We start from the raw sequence: 23,566 nt of genomic DNA on the forward strand, positions 1-23,566 counted from the left end.
ATTTCCATGACCTCTGTCTCTACATTCTGGATAGATCTAGTGTCCAGAATGCACTTGGTAGTTATTGAGCTTTAGACTGAGTTGGGGAATTATACACAGGATAAAAAAGAACTTGTGGAAAGTCAGGGAAGCAAAAGCAGCATGAGATTTGGGGGGCCTGAGTAAGCATGCATGACTTGAGGCTAGGTGGGGTGCTAATGGAGAAGAGGGAGGAAATGAGGCTGAATAGAAAAGCAGGATCCAGACCACAGGAGAATGCCTGTGTTCTGGAAGTCACTGTGTAGGTAATGGGGGACCTGAACAGACGTGACTAGTGTATGCACACTGTTGAACTAGTTTTGTTTCTGCATTGACGCCATTGATGAGATGTGCCACTCAGGTATCCTTCAAGAGAGAACCCACAGGTGCCACCTCAGCTGACCTGCCTCTGCATTCACATAGGGCCACACTCTTCCCAGCTGTTCCCAGGCAATGACTGAGTCTGGCTGGGTACTAGAGCCAGGCCAGTTCTGCCCATGCAGGACTCTTCTAGTAGGCAGTCCTTGCTTGAAGTGGGGTGGGCAGAACCTTCCCCTTCTTCCCCCTCTCCTTTCATGGATGCCAAGGCTTCTGGCGGTCTGAGGCTTTTTCTGCCTATTCTTGTTATTTTCCCCCTTTATTTGTCACAGGTGTTTCCCTCAATAATCTCTTATGTTGCTAATTCTGTCTTGACATCTGCCTCCCATAGGGCATGTACCAACACATGATGCCTCGGAGTCTATTTTTAGCATCTGTCTTTAAGTGGTTATTTATGTTTTACCCTCGGAACCAGCATGCTTTCCTTTAGAAGGAATAGACATTTTTAGGAAGTCAGAGGTAATTTTAAATAAATTATCCCAGGATCTAATGGCTCCCTGGGCATGCCACGCTTCTCTGCACAAGTTTATCATCACAACTACCTGGGACCTACAGGCTTCTGCAGGAGCAGTGCAGAGTGGCCAGCCTGCTTAGTTCTACATAGTGTATGTCTTTGCCACATCCACTCCTGGAAGAATTGGCTCAGGTTCAAAGAGTTGATGGACAGGAAATGTTTCAGACAGATAAGATTTTTTCCCCTCACTATTACTCTTACAAAGTATTTTGATATTTCATGATTAGCAGGTGGTTAGATAAAAGATGAAGATAATTCAGTATCTTAACAGCCTATGATCTAGCATTTCAGAAGACACGATTAATTATAGCAAACCACCTTGTGATTTTTTTGAGGCTATTCTGTAGTATTCGGCTGCTTTATGTATGAAAGACACTTCCTTTCTCTCTCTTTTTGATAACATTTCACAGTTTAAGTAAAAGAGTGAATCATATTCTTAGTGCATATCACTATCTTGAAACATCACAAATGTATGGAAGTTAATTTTCAGTTTGTAGAAAATCTGTCATATTTATTGCGGTTTATACAATATGGCTGTAACGCAAACCTGGATGCTACATTTGTTTAAAATAAAATGCTGGGTTGAATACATGTCTTTTGAAACTCAAATAAATGTATTTGAGTTAAGTTGTGGAACTGAGCCTCATTTAATCTCCTGGGTGTTCCATGATCAGCCATCCTTCATCAGTTCTCTGTGGATGAAATTCCCTGTGAGATCCAGAGCTCAGGGAGGTGCTGAGAACCAACCTTTGGTTTGGGATGCTCTGCTTTGCTCTCATCTTACACATTACAATCTCTTCAGTAAGATACAACTAAAAGGCCAAGAAAAATTCAAATGGATTTAAAAAATATGTGGTGTGATAAAACGTTAAATGCCTTTAACTTGAAATTTTCTATTTTTTTTTTTAAACACGTCCTAGTGAGCCAGTGATGGTGGAGATTTTTTAGAAAGTTTTTATTTAAAGAGACTATTTAGTAGTTGCTTAAATATGAAAAGAACTATGTAAAGAAAAACCTGATTCTGTAAAATTGTCTACTAGAGGGAGGATGTCTGTTTGGGAAAAGGATTTGCTATATTATCACTTTGCAGTATGTAGAACCTGTGCAAAATGAGAAGCTGCTCTGGTTCAGTGTGGTAGATCCCTCTTTAAACAAAGCTAAGTGATAATCAGTGAACATGACAAGAGTGATTACTTCAAAAGCCCATGTGAAATGTTAATGAACTTACGTCTTAATCCTGATAAGATTGAATTTGGGGGCATGACCTTATCTAATTAACAATAAGTTATCCGTGCTGTTGTAGCTCTCATGAAATCATGGTAATTGTAGACTTGGTTACCATAAGGAGGCTGCCTGTGTCAAGTGGAAGTTTGGAAAATCAATTTGGTGTCTTATATTGACACCTGAGATTTATTTTAAACCATTAATTGACTGTAGGAAAGAGTGGATGGGGCATTAAAGCAAAAAGATATCATTTAAAAAAGCATGTTATTTCTTAAAATTTTATTTACAGAAATTTTGTGAGTACAAAGAAAGTTTTTTTCCTAGACCACTTGAAAAAAACTTGTTAGCATGATGCTGTCACCTGCAAGTACTTCAGTGTGTATTTCTTATACACAGTGCCATTTGCTACATCAGCAATATAACCACCAAGTTCAAAATATTAACATTGGTATATTACTGCATCTAATCCTCAGGCTCCTCAGATTCAAGTTTTACCAGTTGTCCCAATAATGTCATTTGTAACAACTACTCTCTTCTGTTCAGTTCTTGGAGGCCTGCAAGTTAAACTGACAAAAGACAGATTATCAAGAGAAAAAAAAAAAACCCACATTTAATTACTTTTGTACAGAAGTTCACAGAGAAGTGTTACTCAAAGAAGTGGTTTCGATTTGGGGGCACAGGGAAGGCTGAAGGGGCACTTCTGACTTTTTCAGAAGAGAAGGAGGAAGAAAGGGCACTTGTGGAAAAACAACTTTTGGAAAGATACATGGGCTCCTGGGAGAACAGATGAAAATCTGTGGTCATATTTTTTTAACCAAGGTTCTGGAACAAATCATTGAAGAGAAGTGATTTCTTAAGTCTCCTTTTGTCAATTCATTGATGTTTAATTGATTCACTGAGCACTGAACACATATTTATAGGCTATCTTCTTCAAAACATGCATGTTATTAATTTCTTTGAAGTAAGTTCCCTCAGAGGATTTTGTGTCCAAAGTAATCCATGATGGGAACTTCAGAATCAAGTACTAGCAGTTTTTCTCTGTGGTCTTTAAAATAAGATAAATAATCTAAGGTACTTCCCATATTGAATACTGAAAAACCCCAATTTATATTTCCAGACCAGATACTGGTGCTGAAACTGCATTATAAGCCCTCTGCTTTGGACTGTTTGTCTAGTTGTGCTAAAACTTTGTCATGGAGGTGCCTATGAGATATCAAAATGGATATTTTGTTATCTGTGACTTCACACCCTTATAGCCAGTACATATGTGACATCTCCCTTTTGATAGCTCGCAGGCATCTGAAACTTGGCAGGCCCACACTTGAACCCTTGCTTCCCATGACCACCTTCCCCAGCACAAATCTTCCTTTTCTCAATCCCAGTAAGTGGCATCCCCCCAATCAGAGATCTGGAAAGGTTGTTCATCTCTTACCTAGAACAGATTAGTGCATTCTGTGGTCTGTTCTGTTCTCCCTGGCATCTCTTGTCTCAACCCTAGCTCAGCTCACAAACTTCTCTCACTTGATCTACTTCTATTCTTGATATCTTGTGATTTATTATCCTCACAGCAGGCAAAGTGATGTATGCATATCAGATAGTGTAATTAGTCTGCTTAAACACACTTAACAAACTCCACAATTATGTATAGCCGCATGACAGCCTCTGTCCATCCCTCCAGTCTTTTTTTTTTTTTTTTTGAGGATTTATTTATTTATGCATATAGGGACTGGGGTGTAAGCCAGAGGTGCGGGGGTGAGAGGATTCACCAGAGAAAGAGTGGGGAGCAGAACAGACGGATCCACTGAAATACACTGTTAGGGGAGCAGCGAGTTAGCAGGAAAGGTCTGCTGCGCCATGTGGTTTGCGCCTTGGCTGGCTAGACAGCAAACTCCCTGGCGATAGCCCAATAGCCTGACAATGCTGTCTTAAACCCCTGCACCACCAGGGAGGCCCCCATCTCTCCAGTCTTATGATATTTACCCCTCCACTGTCTGTGTCCCAGTCACTTTGGCTTTCTGTCCCTGAACAAACACCATTTGCCTAGAATATCATTATTTTCCCTATTCTAAGTAGAATCTTTGAGATAAATACTAAGTAATGAGTGTGATTTGGGGACTAATTTCTTTTCTTTTACATTGTTATATATTTTGCACTTGAAGAATCCCAGTTGCAATTAGGGTGGAATAATTGTTAAACTTAATTTACTATTAAGAGAGCAACAACAAAAATAGCCTCCTTCCAACTGCTTCCAAAAGAAAAGCCTTAATAAAAATGACACTAATTATGATATTTGAAATGTAAAAAGAAAAAAGCCATAGTATCTATAGACTGTTCAGCACATGAAACACTGAAACCTTTGGAAGAAAAGAGAATTCAAAGTATTATTACCAGATTTTCATTAATTTTCAAATGACTAATTTCAATAAAAATGATGAATTTTTATTAATGGTGTTTGTAAATAGGCATTATTTACATGTACAAAGCACAGTCTAGTATAGTAGAATGTATAGTGCATGCATTGCATCTCTTGCATTTGCAACCTTATGAGCACAGAGAACTGACAGGTAATATCACTTAGTGGAAGTAATTCCCTAGAAACCACCTTCATTCATTCTTTTTTTTTTTTCTTTTTTTTTTCTTTTTTAAATTTTTTACATCATTTTTAATTTTTATTTTTTTATTTTTTTATAATAAATTTTATTTTTATATTCCCCATACAATTGCAACCCCCTTATTTTGACCCCAATCCCTCCCCTCCCGCCCCCTACCCCCCATAGAGTGTCTCTGGTTCATAGTTTTTTGTTGATTTTGATTTTCACTTTCTTATAGTTATTCATTTTCCTGGTCCCTTATTTAAGTTTTCTAGATTCCTGCTATGAGTGAGACCATCCGGCATTTTTCTTTTTCTTTCTGGCTTATTTCGCTGAGCATGATCCCTTCCAGCGCCATCCATGTTGCTGCAAATTGCATGTGTTTATCTTTTTTGAATGCTGAGTAATATTCCATGGTATATATGTACCACATCTTCTTGATCCAGTCATCTATTTTGGGGCATTTGGGTTGTTTCCAAAGCTTAGCTATTGTAAACAGTGCTGCTATAAACATAGGGGTGCAGGTGCTCTTTGGAATTGATGTTTCTGTGTCCTTTGGGTAAATACCTAGGAGTGGAATTGCTGGATCATATGGAAGCTCTATGTTTAGTAGGTCCAGAAATCTCCACACAGCTCTCCATAGTGGTTGGACCAGTTTGCACTCCCACCAACAGTGCAGAAGAGTTCCTTTTTCTCCACACCCTCGCCAACATTTGTTGTTGCTAGTTTTTTTAATATGTGCCATTCTCCCTGGTGTAAGATGGTATCTCATGGTAGTTTTTGATTTGCATTTCCCTGATTACAAGTGATGTTGAACATTTTTTCATATGCCTGTTGGCCATTTGCATTTCCTCTTCAGAGAAGTTTCTTTTTAGCTCTTCTGCCCATTTTTTGACTGGATTATTTTCTTTGTTGAAACCACCTTCATTCAATAAACATTGTGGGAGAATATATAATACTTTTGGCATTATCCTTGGAATTTGTGAACAACAATGTTCCCTTAGAGTTAGAGCTTATAACTTAATGGAGTGGTATATAATAAACTCCAATATAATAAAGTCACCAATACATATACATATTGGATATTTTTCCTTGCTTATTCGTGCTATTTTTCTGGAGTGATATACTGAATTTCCAAACTCTAGAAAGGAAGAGTCAGAGACTTTTTGATGCATTAACTCATGGAAGGTAAATTATTAGGGAGTAGCATAAAAGATTTTATTGGTTTGTAATAATCTGTCCATGAAAATTGAAAACCCATCCCACTCACCCCATCCAGAATCAAATTCAGTGGAATAAGAGGACTTGTAAATGTAGACTAAGAAAACAAAGAAAGGTATTACTATAGAGAAGAGCCAGGGAGTCAGGGACCATGAAGAATGGAATGAAGTAAGGTTTTGTCCCAGATTTCAAGTCTGGAGGATGAGCAGAAAAGAGTAAATGAAACTCTCCCACCATTAGTACACACACTCTACATGATGTAGAGACTAAAAGATAAAATCGGAACTTGAAAGGTTAGTCCTTTAATATATTCTTAATTCTCTGTGCTTGATTGCCAACAACAGGCCTCATTATTAATGAATTGCATGATTCTTTGGTGAAGAAATCAGTTCTGCATAAAGAGAAATACGTGTCAATAGTTAGAAATAAGAGAACTAAAATAAAATGAAAACAAATAAGAAAACTAGAAATTCCTTAACACAGTATATCTTTTTTTTAAAATTTATTTATTTATTTATTTGTTTATTTATTTGTTTGTTTATTTATTTATTTATTTATTTTATATATACAAGCACTGGGTACAGTCAGAAGCACGGGAGGGTGAGAGAATTCACCAGAGCCAGAGCTGGGAACAGAGCAGGCAGACTGACGAAGTACACTGCTGAGGGGAGCAGCGGGCGGCAGGAGAGGTCTGCGCGCCATATGGGACCCTCCTCCAGTGGCCGGGGAGCAGCCAGGGATCAAACTGGCGCTGCAGAGGCTGCGGGCAGCTTCGCAACCCAGCGCTCAACCGCTGCGCCACCAGGGAGGCCCAACACAGTATATCTTTCAATTTAAAGGCATTGGGTTTCCTTTAGATCCATTTTCAAAGTTTAGTAAATTATGATAAATATGCCTATCCCTTCCTTGCTCATGACCTCTATTTAAGTATTGTGAGATTTAACCTTCCTTCCTGCCCAAAATTCTTTTTGAGGTTGAACCCTTCTACCTAAAAAAAAAATATTGCAGGGCCTCCACGGTGACGCAGTGCGTTGAGCACCTCGCTGTGAAGCTGTCTGCAACCTCCGTGGCGCCAGTTTGATTCCTGGCTGGCCAGGGAGACTCCCACATGGTGAGGCAGACCTCTCTTGCCTTGCCTGTTGCTCCCCTCAGCAGTGCTTTAGGTGCATCTGCCTGTTCTGCTCCCCGCTCTGTCTCTGGTAAATTCTCTCACCCTACCATGACTCTGGCCTATACCCCAGCTCTTGTATAAAAAAAGTTTCAAATCTGATTGATAGATGAGTTACAGTGCTGTTCATCCATAAAAAATTCATATAGTGTTTATAATTATCATCTTTTTTAGTAAATAACAAGTTATTTGAAATTAAAATAGAAATAATCTGGTCCTAGTAACACTTTGAATTCCCTTTTCTTTCAGGGTTTCCAAGTAGTTTCCACTGAACATCTTATAGATATTGTTGCTTTCTTTCCTTTTTTTACATTTTAAATGTGATATTTATATTGATTTTTTTAATTGATTTTTTTAAAATATGGGGTATAGGCCAGAGGTGCAAGGGGTGAGAGGATTCACCAGAGACAGAGTGGGGAGCAGAACAGCAGATGCTGAGCGGAGCAGGAGGTGAGTCAGGAGAGGTCTGTGTCATGTGGGTTAATTAGCTTCCTGGCTCGGGATTGTAATGGCAGGAGGACACAGAGCAGAATCTCTATGACCCGAGCAGATTGGGTAAAGGAAAAGTGAGTCCTGGAGCCCTCGGTGGCTTTTCAGGCTTTTGTTGGGATTTACCAGGCACACGGCAGGCAGGGGTGTTGGCAGGCCTCCCAGCCCCCAGCAAGTCTTCACTCTATCTGGGCTCTCCTGCCTTCTCTGGTGGTCTCTGCTGCTTTCGTGGCTCTTCTGGCATCCCTGTGACGCCGCCCTTATAAGCGCAGTCTTAGCCCAGGTGAATCCCCTCTACCTATGCCCACACCCTACTCCAGGTGCCCGCCATCAGGCATGCATTCAGGACCACAAGGATCCATCATCAATCCTAATGGCGGGAGGGCAGAAAAGCCTGATATCATTCACTTACCCTACAGGATTAAACTCAGGCCATAGGAGTGATAGTGCTGAGACTTAATCCCTAAGCCACCAGGAGGCCCCTGGTTTTTATTTTGGAAGCAGACTTTTGTTTCTTGTTCAGATTAAATTAAATTTAGCAATTATTCCATAGTAGTTGCCTCTGAGATTCTCCTTCAAGTTATAGAACAAATACTACTGTAAGAGAAAAGGAATTAATTCTGAAATCACATTAATTAATTAGCATGATTTTAATTTGAAGATTTAAAGAGTTTATTTCACTGAGATAAGCATTACAAGACTTGTGCTTGTTTTATCAATGGACTAACCTAGCTTTTTTTGGTATGATTGTTCTCTCTCTCTCTCTCTCTCTCTCTCTCTCTCTGTGTGTGTGTGTGTGTGTGTGTGTGTGTAAAAAAGAGAGAATTAACAATATGTCTTTAGGAATATGAGAGCCATTAATGCATTCAAAACTAAAACTAAACTCTTCCCTCAAATAGCTTCTTCCCATTTTTTTCTTTATTTCTGTGAAAGTTACCATCATCTATCCAAATACTGAAGGCAGCGACTGGGCATCATCTTGATAACTTCCTGTCTGTACCTTCATATTTACTGTAACATGAATGACTTTTTATTCTGCTTTCCAAATTGCCTTCCCAGTCTGTCCCTGTTTGCATCCCCATGGCCACCACCCTGACTTCATCTACCATCTTCTCTCTCCTGATGGCTATCGGGCTTCTCATCTGGTCTTCCTGCCCTTTTCTATATGGCTAAAGTAGTCTTATAATAATGCAAATCTGATTCTCTTGTCTCTCTCTGCTTAAGTTCCACTCATTATATCTTACAATGTAAAGTTAAGAGCTCTTAACATGAGCCATCAAATCTCATATAATTTTGTCTCTGCCGCCTTTTCATTCACACCTTTGCCCCAGCCACATTGCTTTTTATTTCTTTCAGATTGGGTACTCCATTATTTTAGAGTTTTGTCACGTATTATTGCCTCCCCTTTTTCTGCACTATCTCAGTTTAAAGTTAATTCCTCAAACTGGTCAGACTAAGACAGATCACTTTGATTTTCACTGCCATGCTAGTCTATTTTTTCCCTAATAATACATATCATACATGTAATTATTTGTTCAATGTCTGTCTTCCCCACTGTAGGGTAAGGAAAAATGTCAGGCTTTTCTGCCCTCCTGCCATCAGGATAGATGATAGATCCTTGCGGTCCTGAATGCATGCCTGATGGCGGGCACCTGGAGTAGGGTGTGGGCATAGGTAGATGTGATTCACATGGGCTGAGACTGGGCTTTTAAGGGCGGCATCACAGGGACGCCAGCAGAAGCCAAAAGAGAAGCCGAGAAAGAAGCAGCAGAAGCCGAGAGAAGGCCATAGAGCCCAGAGTGAAGACTTGCTGGGGACTGGGAGGCCTGCCAGCCTACCAGCCCCCCAGCGCCCCTGCCTGCCGTGTACCTGGTAATCCCAATAAAAGCCTGCAAAAGCCACTGAGGACTCTGACTCCTCCTTTACCCGATCTGTGGGATCATAGAAAACCTGCTCAGTGGTCCTTCCTGACCCTACACCCACCCAACAGCAAGATTTGAGAAAGTGAGGTACAAGTACAAATAGTTCATTGTTTTACCTCTCATCCCTGGCAGAGTGCTTATTCTACAGTGAATGCTTAGTAAATATTTAATTAATTAAAACAAATGAAATCAGAAAATGAATGAATAAAAGACATGAATATCACTCAAACACTTACTTTTGGTGTTGAAATAGTCTGATAACTTATTGTTTTAAAAAGGTAATAAAAATTTGACCCAAATGGGTAACTTTTTAAAAGAATGTTGAAAAATATCATAAACTTACCTACTTAGGTTCAAATTGACTTGGCGTTGTGTGAGTTCGTGTGGCAAGAATCTCAGGTGAAGACATTTAAATATATTGGTAACCTCTAAACAAGTGGAAAGGGTTCTTTATAAGAATGCATATAGAATAAATCTAGAAAAGATTTTCTTTAGCTCCTGCTACAACATATCTAAACAACTCTCTAATATACAAGGGCTGATCCAATATAATAACTACACTCACTGGATATTTGCAAACTTATTAAGAATCCAGCAAAACCAGGAAGCAGACATACATCCAAAAAGTCAAAAAAAAAAGTTAAATAAATGTCACAGGACCAAAGAATATGTAACCCCACAGTCTTAACTCTAATTTTGCTTGCTTTTAATTTGCACGTAGTATCAACAAACCTGTTTACTAGGGTATCTCGTTTCTAAAGTCAAAGCCCGAACAAGAATGGGATGGGGAGAGACAGTTGCAGTAACCCACCAGCCCCAATGGCAGTGTCTGCTTGTCATCTCACCGAGGAGTCATCTCACCCTCTCCAGACTCACTGGAGCTTTGCTTATGTAACAGCACTAACCATGTTCATCTGGTGGCATGACTGTGTTTTACAGACATTTCCTATTGTTGATCATAAACTTTTTTTTATTTCTTTTTTTTTAAAGATTTATTTATGCATACAAGAACTGGGTACAGGCCAGAGGTGTGGGGGGTGAGAGGATTCACCAGAGACAGAGTAGGGAGCAGAACAGCAGATTGACTGAAATACACTGCTGAGCGGAGCAGCAGGTGAGTCAGGAGAGGTCTGCTGTGCCATGTGGGTAACTCCCTGGCCGGGGATTGAACTCGGTGCTGCAGTGGCTGTGGATAGTTTCAGAGGCGGCATCTTAACCCCTAGGGCCACCAGGGAGGCCCGATCATAAACTTCTTGAGAGATCTTGGCTTTTCACGGGCTTTCAAAATTCCTCATATATTTTGGATATTAGCCCCTTACAGATATATGATTTGCAAATATTTTTCCCCTTTCAGTAGTTTGCCTTTTCATTTTGTTAATAATTGCCTTTGCTGTGCTCAGAAGCTTTTTAGTTTGATGTACTTCTACTTGTCTATTTTTGCTTTTGTTGCCTTTGCTTTTGGCATTAGACCCAAAAACGCATCACTAAGGTTTTAAGTCTTCTAGTCTTTAATCCATTTTTGAAAAAAGACTAAAAGCTCTGACCCTTAACAGCACTAACCTTGAAGTAGTAATTTAAGCTATGGATTCACGTTTTTATTCCTTCAAGTTTACAGCTTTTAAAGGCCAGTACTTTTAGTCTTTTCATGATCTATTTAGCCATAAAAGCAATGTAGCTTGTGAAAAAAAAATCACAAAATTTAGGTTTGAATCCTTTTTGTCATATCCCAACTGAGTCACAGTGTGCAACATGCTTAATCTCTCTAAATGAGGGTAACCTCTGAGCAATTACTAGTCATATAATGTTACCACGTATCAGTTTGGTGAAATATAAACTGGAGCAACTAGAGGAAAATTTTGAGGGACCAGTTAATATATTCCCTTTGACTCCTGAAGCGGAAGGATCAAACACTAAACAAAAAGACTTCTGCATTCTGGTAGTTATTTTCTAACCTCTGTGACTCTCAAGTCTCTTTATTTATAACACTGTAATAACAGTAGTACCTGTCTGCCAGCTAGAATAGGTCATGTGCAGTAACAACCTACCTTAAATCTCTCAATGATTTAGAATTACCAAGATGTATTTTTTACTAACCCCATCTGTTGGGGGTTGACCAATGGCTGTTCCATATCATCCTTACTTGAGAACCTGGAGTGATTGAATTTTTACCATCTGAACTGTTTTTGGTCACCATGACCAGGAGAAGGGATCATGGCAAATAACAAACTGGCTCTGAAAAAGATTTTGCCAGGAAGTTTGTGCCTCTTTACTCACATTTCACTTGTCAAGGCAAATTGCCTCTCTCATTTTCTGCTTTAATTTATAGGATTGGGAAAATGCAATCACACTATGGGCTTGTAGGCCTGGTAAGAGAATGAGAATGTCAGTTAGCAACCCTCATGACCACCACCTGGCCCTGTAAGGGTTGTCAGAGGATTAGGTTGGTGAATGTAAACCATTAAGCACAAGGCTACTACCCTGCAAGAACAAAGTAAATGTTTGGGATGGTCATGAATTATTTTGGTTTTAACCTGTACTGATATTGATGACTTGCAATTTATGCCAGCTTGTTGCATGTAGTGAGCCTTCAGAAACTGAAACTTCTGATAGCCTGTGTGTAAAAAAAGAAGGGGGGGGCTGCATAACTTCATAACTTTGCATGACAGAAATGCTTCAGTGTACTGCACAGAGATAGTAATGAACACTTAGGGGACTTGGATGACTGAGATGTAAATCATCTGAGTTACTCTTTTCTATCCAGATGGGAAATATGTGATTTATAAACTGCTAAAGAACAAAAGAGGATTGGAATTATACATTTCAATTTATTGAGCCAAGTTCATGATTTTTGAGCGTCTAATTCTGTTTCTGCTGCATGTTTCTTTGAACCATGCCAAGCTGTAGAACACAGGGCCCTACTTATGGTTCACAGATTCTCCTAGAATGATGCTAATAAGCAGGTCAAATCATAGTAAAAGCGTTTCAGGCAGAAATAGGCAGACATCTTAGTTTTCAGAGTCCATTCTGTACCCCCATTTTTCCTTGGGAGTAGATCTTTTCTTTTTCCTTCTAAATGGGAAAGAATTTGTCATTGTGATTGATGGTTGGTTCATCAATTCCATTTTATTTCTGTTTTTAAGGATATATTTATTTATGCATACAAGAACTGGGGTACAGGCCAGAGGTGCGGGGTGGTGAGAAGATTCACTGGAGACAGAGTGGGGAGCAGAACCGGCAGACTGACTGAAACACACTGCTGAGGGTAGCAGCAGACGAGACAGGAGAGGTCTGCTGTGCCATGTGGGCTGCTCCCTGGCTGGCTGGGGATTGAACTCGTGTTGCAGAGGCTGCAGATAGCTTCACAGTGCTGTGCTCAACCTTTGCACCACCAGGGAGGCCCCATCGATTCCATTTTCCTGCAAACAACTTTAAGTGTGCTACTTCAGTCAACACTCTCACTTAAAATGTATTATTCTAGTGTGCAACCTCTTCTAGAGTGTAGGCCCCATCATCCTTGGTTGTGGGTACCCAATGTGAGTGGAAACTTTTAGTCTTCATTATGAAGAAGAGAGCATAATGTGCAACAAAAGATACTATCCCCTTTTAAAGAGAGCAGCAAAGAGACATTATCTCAGTGAGGGGCCCCTTGAAATCCTGTACTTATTTTCCTCCTACGTATAACTTCTATCGTTCATAACCAGACCATGAGCTCTGCAAGGAGGAGTCTCCCGAATCCGCAACACTGCTGAACACTGTTGGCTTAAACCATATTTCTCTAATAATAGTATTTCCTTCCAAGCCTACCTCTATACCTGCAAATAGTCTCATTTTAGAAGAAATAAAGTCAGCAATCTCCTCCCCTCTTTCATCTGAGTAGAGGCTGGGTGCATTGAGGAAATTCCTCCTTGGCTGTGACTCTCAAACTTCAGTAGGAATAAGAATCACCTGGAGGACTTGTTAAAACAGATTGCTGGGCCATCCCTGGCTTTCTGGTTAATGGGTAGAAGTGGGCCCATGAATTTGCATTTCAAACAAGCTCAGCAATTATACCCAGGTTACTAGACTAAGCACTGAATCCTTCTGGTTCTCCTTTCTCCCCATGTCCCAAAACTTCTTAGTGCTAGTTTCTTTTTCAGACACTGGTTTTGCTTAGTTTTTCATGTTCCTTTTGAACTGTTGGAATGATCCTAATTATTTCTCCTTCTGACAGTATAACACTAGTGTTCTCTTTTATATGTCTGCCCAAACACTTTTGATTGTATGGATTATGAATTCCTACATCTGGGAACTGTCTCATCCAGAAGACTATGTAGGGAGAGAAAGCCCAGGGAGTTGCCTGCCCAGCACTCAGGAAGACTGTGTGGTTAGAATAATAATGGGATGGTGTAGGGTAAAGAAAATGTCAGGCTTTTCTGCCCTCCCGCCATCAGGAGAGATGACGGATCCTTATCCTGAATGCATGCCTGATGGCGGGCACCTGGAATAGGGTATGGGCATAGCTAGATGGGATACAGCTGAGCTAAGATTGTGCTTTTTAAGGGCGGCGTCACCGGGACGCCAGCAGAAGCTGAGAAAGAAGCCGAAGAGAAGCAAAGAAGCAGAAGCAGAGAAGGCCAGAGAGCCCAGATAGAGTGAGGATTTGCTGGGGGCTGGGAGGACTACCAGCCTCCCAGCCCCCCTGCCTGCCATATGCCTCGTGAACCCCAATAAAATACCTGCAAAAACCCACTAAGGACTCTGACTCCTCCTTTACCCGGTCTGCCAATAAAAGACCTGCAAAAACCCACTAAGGACTCTGACTCCTCCTTTACCCGGTCTGCATGGGATCAGAAAACCTGCACTGTGTCTATTCCAACCCCTACAGATGGTTTCCTTTGTAGCAGACATTTGAACATTTAACCAACTCTAGGGGCAGGATGGGCACGGAGCAGGTTTTCTAATCCAGCAGATGGGGGTAAAGGAGGAGAATCCTGGAGTCTTCAGTGGCTTTTCAGGCTTTTATTGGGATTTACCAGGTATACAGCAGGCAGGGGTGCTGGGGGGCTGAGAGGCCTCCCAGCCCCCAGCAAGTCTTCGCTCTGCCTGGGCTCTCTGGTGAGCTCTGCTCTGCTCTCTCGTGGTTGTGGTTCTGCTTCTACTGTTTCTTCTGCTGGCGTCCCTGTGACGCTGCCCTTAAAAGCCCAATCTTAGCCCAGGTGAATCCCATCTACATATGCCCACACCCTACGCCAGGTGCCCGCCATCAGGCATGCATTCGGGACCACAGGGTTCCATTATTTATCCTAATGGCAGGAGGGCAGAAAAGCCTGATACTTTTACCTTACCCTACACCAACTGTTTAAGAAATTCATATGAGTGTCTTCATTATACTGCTGGTATCTAGCTGGTTAGTCAGTTGGCTTTGTGAAGTTGTTAAAAAAAGAGTTACTACAGGGAACTCCCTGGTGGTACAAGGGATTAAGACACAGCCTATGAAGCTGTCCGCAGTCACTGAAGCATGAGTTCAATCCCCGGCCCAGGAGCTACCCACATGGTACAGCAGACCTCTCCTGAATCACCCGCTGCTCCCATCAGCAGTGTATTTCAGTCAAACTGCCTGTTCTGTTCCCTGCTCTGTCTCTGGTGAATCCTCTCACCCCCCCCACACCTCTGGCTGCATTAGTGGGAGATAAAATTAATTTGTCTGCATTTTACAAAAGGAATTTTATTGTTTAGTTAACTGATTCAAGCTATAAATTCATAGTTTGCAGTTCTCCAATTAATCTTGATATACCAACAAAGTAATTTGCATTTTGAGATAAAGAAAGGTTAGTGCTAACTTGTAAGATCATTTAAAATCGATCTTCTATTTGGGATGTTTATTAATAGATGAATAGTTATGATAATATTCATTTTGGTGATAAGCTCTTTTTCAAATGACTTTTCTAGGTATTTTCTCTGTTTGTCTTTTCTTAGTGTACCTCTACATACCATAGAGGCACGTACTGCAGCTCAATCAGCAGTTGACTATGGACAGATTTTGGTGCCTGTCCTTCCTCTGAGTGTATGTTTTAAATATAGTTTTCAAATAAACGAGATTGTTTACTATTTTGCTTTTGTATTCAGTTAACATATTTATTGAAAATTTCTCCCTGTCGTTAAATAATACTCTACATTAAAATAACTGTTTAGTAAATATTTCTTGGTTTGAATGCACAATTGGTTGGTCAAATCACTGTGTTAATATAATTAAAAGAAAACGTACATGCTGCCAAATTACCCACTGGCAAGAGAGAAAAAAATTTTATATAAACATTACTAATAATCAAAAAATCTTTTGCTGACATTTCCTTAGCTTATACTTCTCATATGATACTTTAGGGGAAAAGACAAAATCTTTGAATGGAATTTAGAAATATTATCAATCAGTTTAGGGTGAGGAGTCATATTTTCATGGTGTTCTCTTATTTTTGGAGACAGATGATCAAATATATAACGATAAAAAGATAAAATACCAAAAATTATGCCTCAAAGTAACAAGATTCATAAGGAACTAAGTAGATTGAGTGATGTCACCTTATTTCCTTTTTAAAATTTGAGGTTGTCTGTGCATTGGGTTATGTGGGGTTTTTGTTTGCCTTGAAGAGCTTGGTTATGTTCATACACAGTTTTGATAATTTTTATAGAAGTAGGTTCCTATAAAATGTAGTTGAACTCACCCTGTCATCAGCAAAAATTGCAAGTTATAAAGGCATAGTGTGCTATGCAATTCAAAAATGCATATGATTTCTTTCTTTAACATACTTTTTTCTTTCTTTAAATAACATATTTTTTCCTCACTGCATTCTAAATTCATGATTATAAACTCGTCTTTCACCCCCTCATATCCTTGTTTTCTTTCAACATTTCCAATTATGTCTCCTTCCCCTCGTCCTATTTCTGTTCATGTGTGGTGTGATTGGAGAATAAATCACATGCTCTTTAAGTTAAACAGTCTGGATTTGAAACCTTGTTCTTCTACCTCTAAACTGTGTGGCATTGAGCAAACTTCTTACCTTCTCTGAACTTCAAAGAAATGGTAGTTTTTCCTCCATCACAGCTTTTTCTGAAAATTAAATACAATAATATATATCATGTTCCTGAAATATAATCAGAACTCAACCAGTTGACTAATTTGAACTTCTTGGCAGTTATCTTGGGAAAGACTCAGGATAAAACTTTTTTCTTTCTTTCTGGAGTTCATCATTATTAAAAAGTCACCATTTAGCTAATATTTACTTTGATCTGAGTAAGACTGTAGACTTTAGTCAACTTTATACCTTTTAAATCTGAGTAAATCCTAAAATGACCTTTTAAGCAGCACTTGCTCATCAACTGTTTTCTAAAAAGGAATTACTCTCTGGAGGTCACTGAGCAAGCCAGCAGCACTGGTGAAGGGGGAGACTCTGGTGCTAACTTGGGGATTGCTGATAAAAAGTTAAGCTTCTCAGGACTAAACCCTCAATCAATGTGATTCCGTGGAAGTCAATTTGTGCTATATTTCTGGCTCATCTTCCCTCTTTTTTTCTCTGATGGGAATTCCTCTCTGCCTCTCCAGCTCCCTTATTTGAAGATAGTTTGAGGATCACTTTATGTAACCTTTACTGCTTACTACCTCCTCTTCAGTCTGTCCCCTAAGGTCAGCTCTCCTTTTGGCCTTCTCTGTACCCCTTGAATACTTCTGTCATTGTGTCTAGAGGCTTCGTAGTCCTTGCTTGTCTTCTTGCTTCTTACTCTCAGCCTGATAGGAGCCCAAGGTATGTCAGATTCACTTTCAGAGCTCTGCCCATAGTTATTTCCAAAGATACGGTCACCACATGACTAAGTGAAGTTACCATGTATGTTCTCCTGCAGAGACAGGTTCAAGCTGACTTCCTGGCAGGAATGTAGTCAACAGGGAATGTATAGCATCCTTGTAAGACCTTGTGAAAATTTGAAGAATTGGGATACAGGGTGGGAAACTTAATTCTACCTTGGGGAAAATAGGCTTCTGATTTCTTCTGTTCCTGCAGAAAATATTTCTTGTGCTCAGCAGGGGTTTTCTAACAGCCCATTAGGGATCCATTATTTGGCCTCCTCAAGACTTTTGTGTTCCATGGGCCGTATGCTTTTAATCCTTGGAGAGCAGTTGTTCCTTGTCTTTGTTACATAGCTCAGAATTGGTTTAGCCTCATATTTTCCCTTTGTCAGACTGGCAGATTTTGAAAGCAGCAGTAACAAAGGAACTGTATAGATTTTCCAGTGCATTTTCTATCCCTAGTATTTTCTGCTTGCTTGGAATGTACTTGACCATAAAGTGATATTTTATATATAATGATTTGAGTACCATTCTGCTAATCATCCAAAAAGGTTTCATTTTAGTTCCAGCATTCTTATAAATATAGACAAATACTATGTATATTTATATATTGCATACTAGTGTACAGAATTCTATTATGATGTTATGAATATTAAGAAACCATTCCTTCCAAGGCAACCAACAAACATCTTCAAAATGTACTAAATTCATAGCTATCTTCTTGTCTCAAAATTGACATTGTCATATTCACTTTCTATCTATGGTATCTTCTTTATGTCCCATGTCCCACAGTCCCACATTCCTCTGTTTTCAGTCCATTTTATGTCTAAGCATCCCAATGGAAACAAAATGATTTTTGCAGAATTGATCAGATTACACATTTATTTGATTTAACTGCTCATGAAGATAAGGAAAAACACACATTGAACTAGCTTGTGTTCTCCTACCTTGTTTTTATTACTGCTTTGTTTGTCACAAGTTTCCAAAATCTGAAGAAATGAAATGAATCAAATAGAAAGGCATGCTTTAGTCTTTTGCTAATATATTTCCCAACTGTCTGTTCATATAAACTCAACTCTTCTTGTAACTATCATAATATTAAAGCTTCTTCCATTAAAGTACAGACTCCATTCAGGTAGCTTTGCCTCTAAATCCCAATACAAACTTGCAGTCATAATTTTCTTTCTATATACAGTGAGCCACCATTAATTATTTAATATTAAAATATATATTTAATTTGTCTAGCTGAGCAATGAAAGTGTTAATAATAATAGCTATTGCTTATTGAGAATTTGTTAAAATCAACACTATAGTACTAATTTTTAGTATATTATTTCATTTTATCCTTAAAAAATACCTTATAATCAGGCCTTCCTGATGGTGCAGAGGTTAGAGACAGCCCTATCTATCAAGCTATTGCCAGCCACTGCAGCATGAGTTCAAACCACAGCCAGGGAGCTGTGGTGCATGGTGCAGCAGACCTCTCCTGCCTCGCCCGCCCACTGCTCCCCTCAGCAGTGTATTCCAATAGATCTGCCTGTTCTACTGCCCACTTTCTCTGGTGAATCCTCTCACACCCTGCACCTCTGGCTAACACATCAGTTCTTGTATGCATAAATAAATAAATCTTAAAAAAAAAAAGACCTTATAATCAGACACAGCTGATATTTAATTTCCAGACACCAAGCTAAGCTTTATGTTCTACACGTCCTCTGCTCCTGACAATTGGCTAGGTACAGCTACTATCCTATTTTGCAGATGAAGAAATTGAGGCTCTAGTAATTTTTTTTGAAGAGTTTTTTTAGATATATTTTAGATTTATTTATTTATAAATAAATAAATAAACAAGCATTGGGTACAGTCAGAACCGCAGGAGGGTGAGAGAATTCACCAGAGACAGAGTGGGGAACAGAGCAGGCAGACTGACGAAGTACACTGCTGAGGGGAGCAATGGGCAAGGCAAGAGAGGTCTGCGCGCCATGTGGGACCCTCGCTGGCAGCTGGGGATTGAACCAGCGCTGCAGAGGCTGCGGGCAGCTTCCCAGCCCAGCGCTCAACCGCAGCACCACCAGGGGAGGCCCGAGGCTCCAGTAATTTGAATCAGTTGTTCAAGTGTGGCTATGAAGCAGTCTGTAGGCATATAAGCCCCCACCACCAGGTTATAGTATATTGCATTCTATATTAAGTATTATGTGTATTAAGGAAGTATATTATAAGTGTATGTATATATATGTATATGTGTATTAAGGAAGGTTTTTGTCATCTTGCAGATGGAGGAACTGAGGTAAGAGTTTAAAGCAACTGTCTGAGGTTACATAGCTAGGAAGTAATGAAGCTAAGATACAGACTCATTTTTCTCTGAGTCCAGTGTCCCATATGCAAACCCATTATGTTATACATTAAAAAATGATTTCTGTTCTATTCTTATTCTTTAAACTTTAATGTGATTGAACTATTAGTCACCTATAGGCATTTCTTTTTCAATTCTGATAAAGATATTGATTTAAAATCCTACTCTAAAAGTTTAAAATGTCTTTACTGGGAAGAAAGTTCTAAAACTGTTCTCGCTTGAACAGAAAATATTTCCATCTGTCACATTTGTGGATACCACATGGGGCTTTTATATAATATTTTTGTTTGGTTCTGAAGGCATAAATTAATTTTTACTTCCTTTTGGCAGATAGCCTCACATTCTGGTGAATTTTTAAACCTCGGTATAAGGATCAAAATTAAAGCATATAAGTAAGACAATAGCAAATATATTTAAGACAATAGGCACATTTCTTTTTTTTTTAAATACAAGAACTGGGGTACAGGCCAGATGCACGGGAGGGTGAGAGGATTCACCAGAGACAGAGCAGGGAACAGAACAGGCAGACTGACGAAACACACTGCTGAGGGGAGCAGCGGGCGAGACAGGAGAGGTCTGCTCACCATGTGGGTTGCTCCAAGGCCTGCGGGGATGGAACCGACACTGCAGAGGCTGCGGGACAGCTTCACAGGGCTGCGCTCAACTGCCTATGTCACCAGGGCGGCCCAACAATAGGCACATTTCAACTGAGAAGATTAAGAAAAGGATCTTATGAAACAACCAGGGGCAAAGATGAATTCGATCTATTTTCCAGCAAATGCCAACTGGGGCACCAAGCCTCCATGAGCTGCTGTTCCTTCTTGGAAGTCTCCCCTGATTCCTCCAGATACTGTGGAAGAGATTCCCCAGTGTTCTTATCACTCCAGTTAGCGTGTTTCAGTTTTAAATATGTGCTTTGACCAATTTTCCACTGACTCCATTCTCCTCAAAATCAGAGACCATGTTTTATTAACTCTGTGTCCTTAATACCTAGCACATTTCAGTCATATTCAAGTGTTCATCAGCTCACTTTGCAGTCCTCAGATACTTCCAAATATATTCTAGGCACTCACTCATCATTGGAATAACATGAAAAACAATAGAAAGAGTATATTAAACCAAGAATAAATATTGGTCTGGGAGTCTGAAAACTTGGAATTCTAATATTTCAGCCTTATTCTTCCTAATTCATTGTTGGATCTTAGACAACATTCCTGGTTCTTTGTTGGCCAACAGGACTGTCTGGAGTCAAAGACTTCTTTCTAAAGCCTCTCAACTCTGAAAGTCCATTTATTTATCATTATATTATTTGAGATGCACATATGTGACTACATCTAGAACCATGTCTTATGTATATTCAACTTGCAGTGTGGTTAGAATAGTTGTCAGTATGGTTAGAAGAGAACCTAAATGCACAGGAATAAACTTCCATGATTGTGTGAATACTAAAAACCAGTATGGATTGCTGCCAGAAAAAACAAATTCTAGAATGTGCTTAAACTTGCAAAAGGAGCAGAAGGTAACAACAATAAGTTTTTTTTTATTATTATAGAACAAAAATAGGAAAGGATAAATCTGAAGTTTAGATAGGGTGACGTCATGTTAACACATGGCACACAAAGCATAAATCTTCTCTGAAGGAGGGACCTGGTCAGGTGTAAAACACCTGATGCTCACCCAGGGACAGATTTTCAACCTTTTTTGCTCACCATGGCTTTTCCCAGTGTGTTTGAGAAATGGAGGTTGGTGGGTACACTGTCACAGTTGTTTTTTTTTTTTTGTGGGACCCTCGCGGGCGGCCGGGGAACGAACTGGCACTGCAGAGTCTGCGGGCAGCCTTGCAGTCCAGCACTCAACTGTTGCACCACCAGGGGAGGCCCTACACTGTCACAGTTTTAAGGGCAAGGCAATATTCTTAGGGACTGATATTCTGACAAAAACAGGTGCCAAAATAAAAACTGAAAGGAAAACAAAACCTCCAGTGAAGCAAATTTGGAGATCCATCCTTATCTCAAATTCTGTAAGGGTGTACAATCTGGAGCTATCCCTCAAGCTGTGTGACCACAGGCAAGTTACCTAAACTCTATGAACTTTGTTTTCTCATCTTTAAAATACAGATCATAAACTATTATACCCACTCCCAGAAATGCCATGAGGATAATGTATTCTCATACCTGAACATTTAGAGCAGTGCCTGACTAGTCTGTATGAGCTATTATTACTGTTACTGCTGTCATTCAAAAATTTTCTGTTTTTTTTAAAGATTTATTTTATTTATTTATGCATACAAGATCTGGGGTGTCTGCCAGAGGTGGTTGGGAGGGTGTGAGAGAATTCATCAGAGTGGGGAGCAGAACAGGCAAATAAATGTACTGAAATACACTGCTGAGGGGGAGCAGCGGGTGAGACAGGAGAGGTCTGCTGCGCCTTGCGGGTCAGCTTCCTGGCTGGGGATCAAACTTGTGCTGCAGTGGCTGTGGGATAACTTCATGGTGCTGAGACTTAGCCCCATGAGCCACCAGGGAGGCCCCTGTCATTCAAATTTAAAAGAACATTGTGATGTTACTGATGGAGGACAAGAATAGAAAAACTGGAAAGGAGCCCTCACAATACTAAAACCTGACTCACACAAGGAGGTGGGGATTGAGGGGAATAACATGACCATTAGCCCAGCAGTAGAGGTTGTGACCCTTAGGCACCAGGGCCTTGTCACAAGGTATGAGCCCCAAGCAGGATCCGACTGCTATAGGGAATGGAGCACAGGCCTGAGGTAAAGATATGGAGATTGGGCCCACCCTGGAATCTCTGGTCCCTTTCCAGTTTTGCCTGTTACCCAACATCGGCAATAAGCAGGCCACTCCACGGAGGAGTGACCCCTCCCAAAGAAAAAAGGACTATATCAATGCAGTCTCTGCACAGGCTGGGGCAACACTCCCACTGCCCACCTGTGACTATGCAGGTGCCTCTTTTCACCAACTCTCTTCCTCTGCAGGGCAGCAGCTTCCTGCCTGCCCATGACCTGTCAAGGCCGCCCGCCTACAACCATGCAGGCTTCTCTTAGCAAAACCTGTCCCTTTTTCCTTTCCCTAACAAACCTGCTCTTTAAATATAACTAATGTCTCTGTCTCATGGAAAAACTCACCTGGGGAACTTGCCGCGTGCTGCTGAAACGGGAGCTCTGGTGAAACCTTTCCCAGAGTGAACCCAAAGACCTGCAACTCCACAAAACTCCATCATTCCAATAAGGACGCTTATTGTAAGGATGCCCACCACCCTAGCCTCACACAAAGATAAATAAAACAAAGCAAACAAAGAAACAAAAATGATAAAGGCATATAATGGAGAAGATGCAGCTTTGCAGATAAATACCAAAGTACATTTAGGCTCTTTTATCATATACTGAACACTTTGAAGCAAGCTGACATTCTGACATTGTAGTTAGAAGATGCAGAGGCTGGCAAAACTCTCGGTTTTACAGTTTTTTTTAGGCTATGTATTGCAAAATGCCTTTAGAATCTTTGTGTTATTCCCCATATCAGTCCCTCATTACTGCTCTCAAGTACAAGTTGAGATTAATTTTCCTAATATAACAACAACAATGTTGTGTCTTACTCCAACTCCACTGGCTATGAGTGAAAATTCAAGCATTGAGGAATGACACTTGCGAGGTCCAAGTCCTGGTTCTCCCTTCCTCTCTGGCTTACTGGGTTCCCTCTCACAAACCCAGCTGGACCCTTATCTTTATCTCACTGGAACTGCCATTCACTCTTTTATTATGATAAATGTTTAAATGCTGTTGCCTGCATGAAGCCTGTAGTAAAGTTCCGCCCAAATTGAAACTTGCCTTCTAAAGGTTATCTCATCCTGTTTCATGT

General features: G+C 40.2%; 1 protein-coding gene across 1 annotated transcript in view; it reads left to right on the top strand.

Moving 5' to 3' along the window:
• The window catches only part of TMEM200A (transmembrane protein 200A), a 65,801-nt gene that overhangs the window by 36,158 nt on the left and 6,077 nt on the right, over window positions 1–23,566 (top strand). The gene's annotated exons all lie outside the window — the stretch shown is intronic.

This window comes from Talpa occidentalis, unplaced genomic scaffold (genome assembly GCF_014898055.3).
Source record: "Talpa occidentalis isolate TD23 unplaced genomic scaffold, MPIMG_talOcc4v2.1 talOcc4.2, whole genome shotgun sequence".
Taxonomy (NCBI): Eukaryota; Metazoa; Chordata; class Mammalia; order Eulipotyphla; family Talpidae; genus Talpa; species Talpa occidentalis.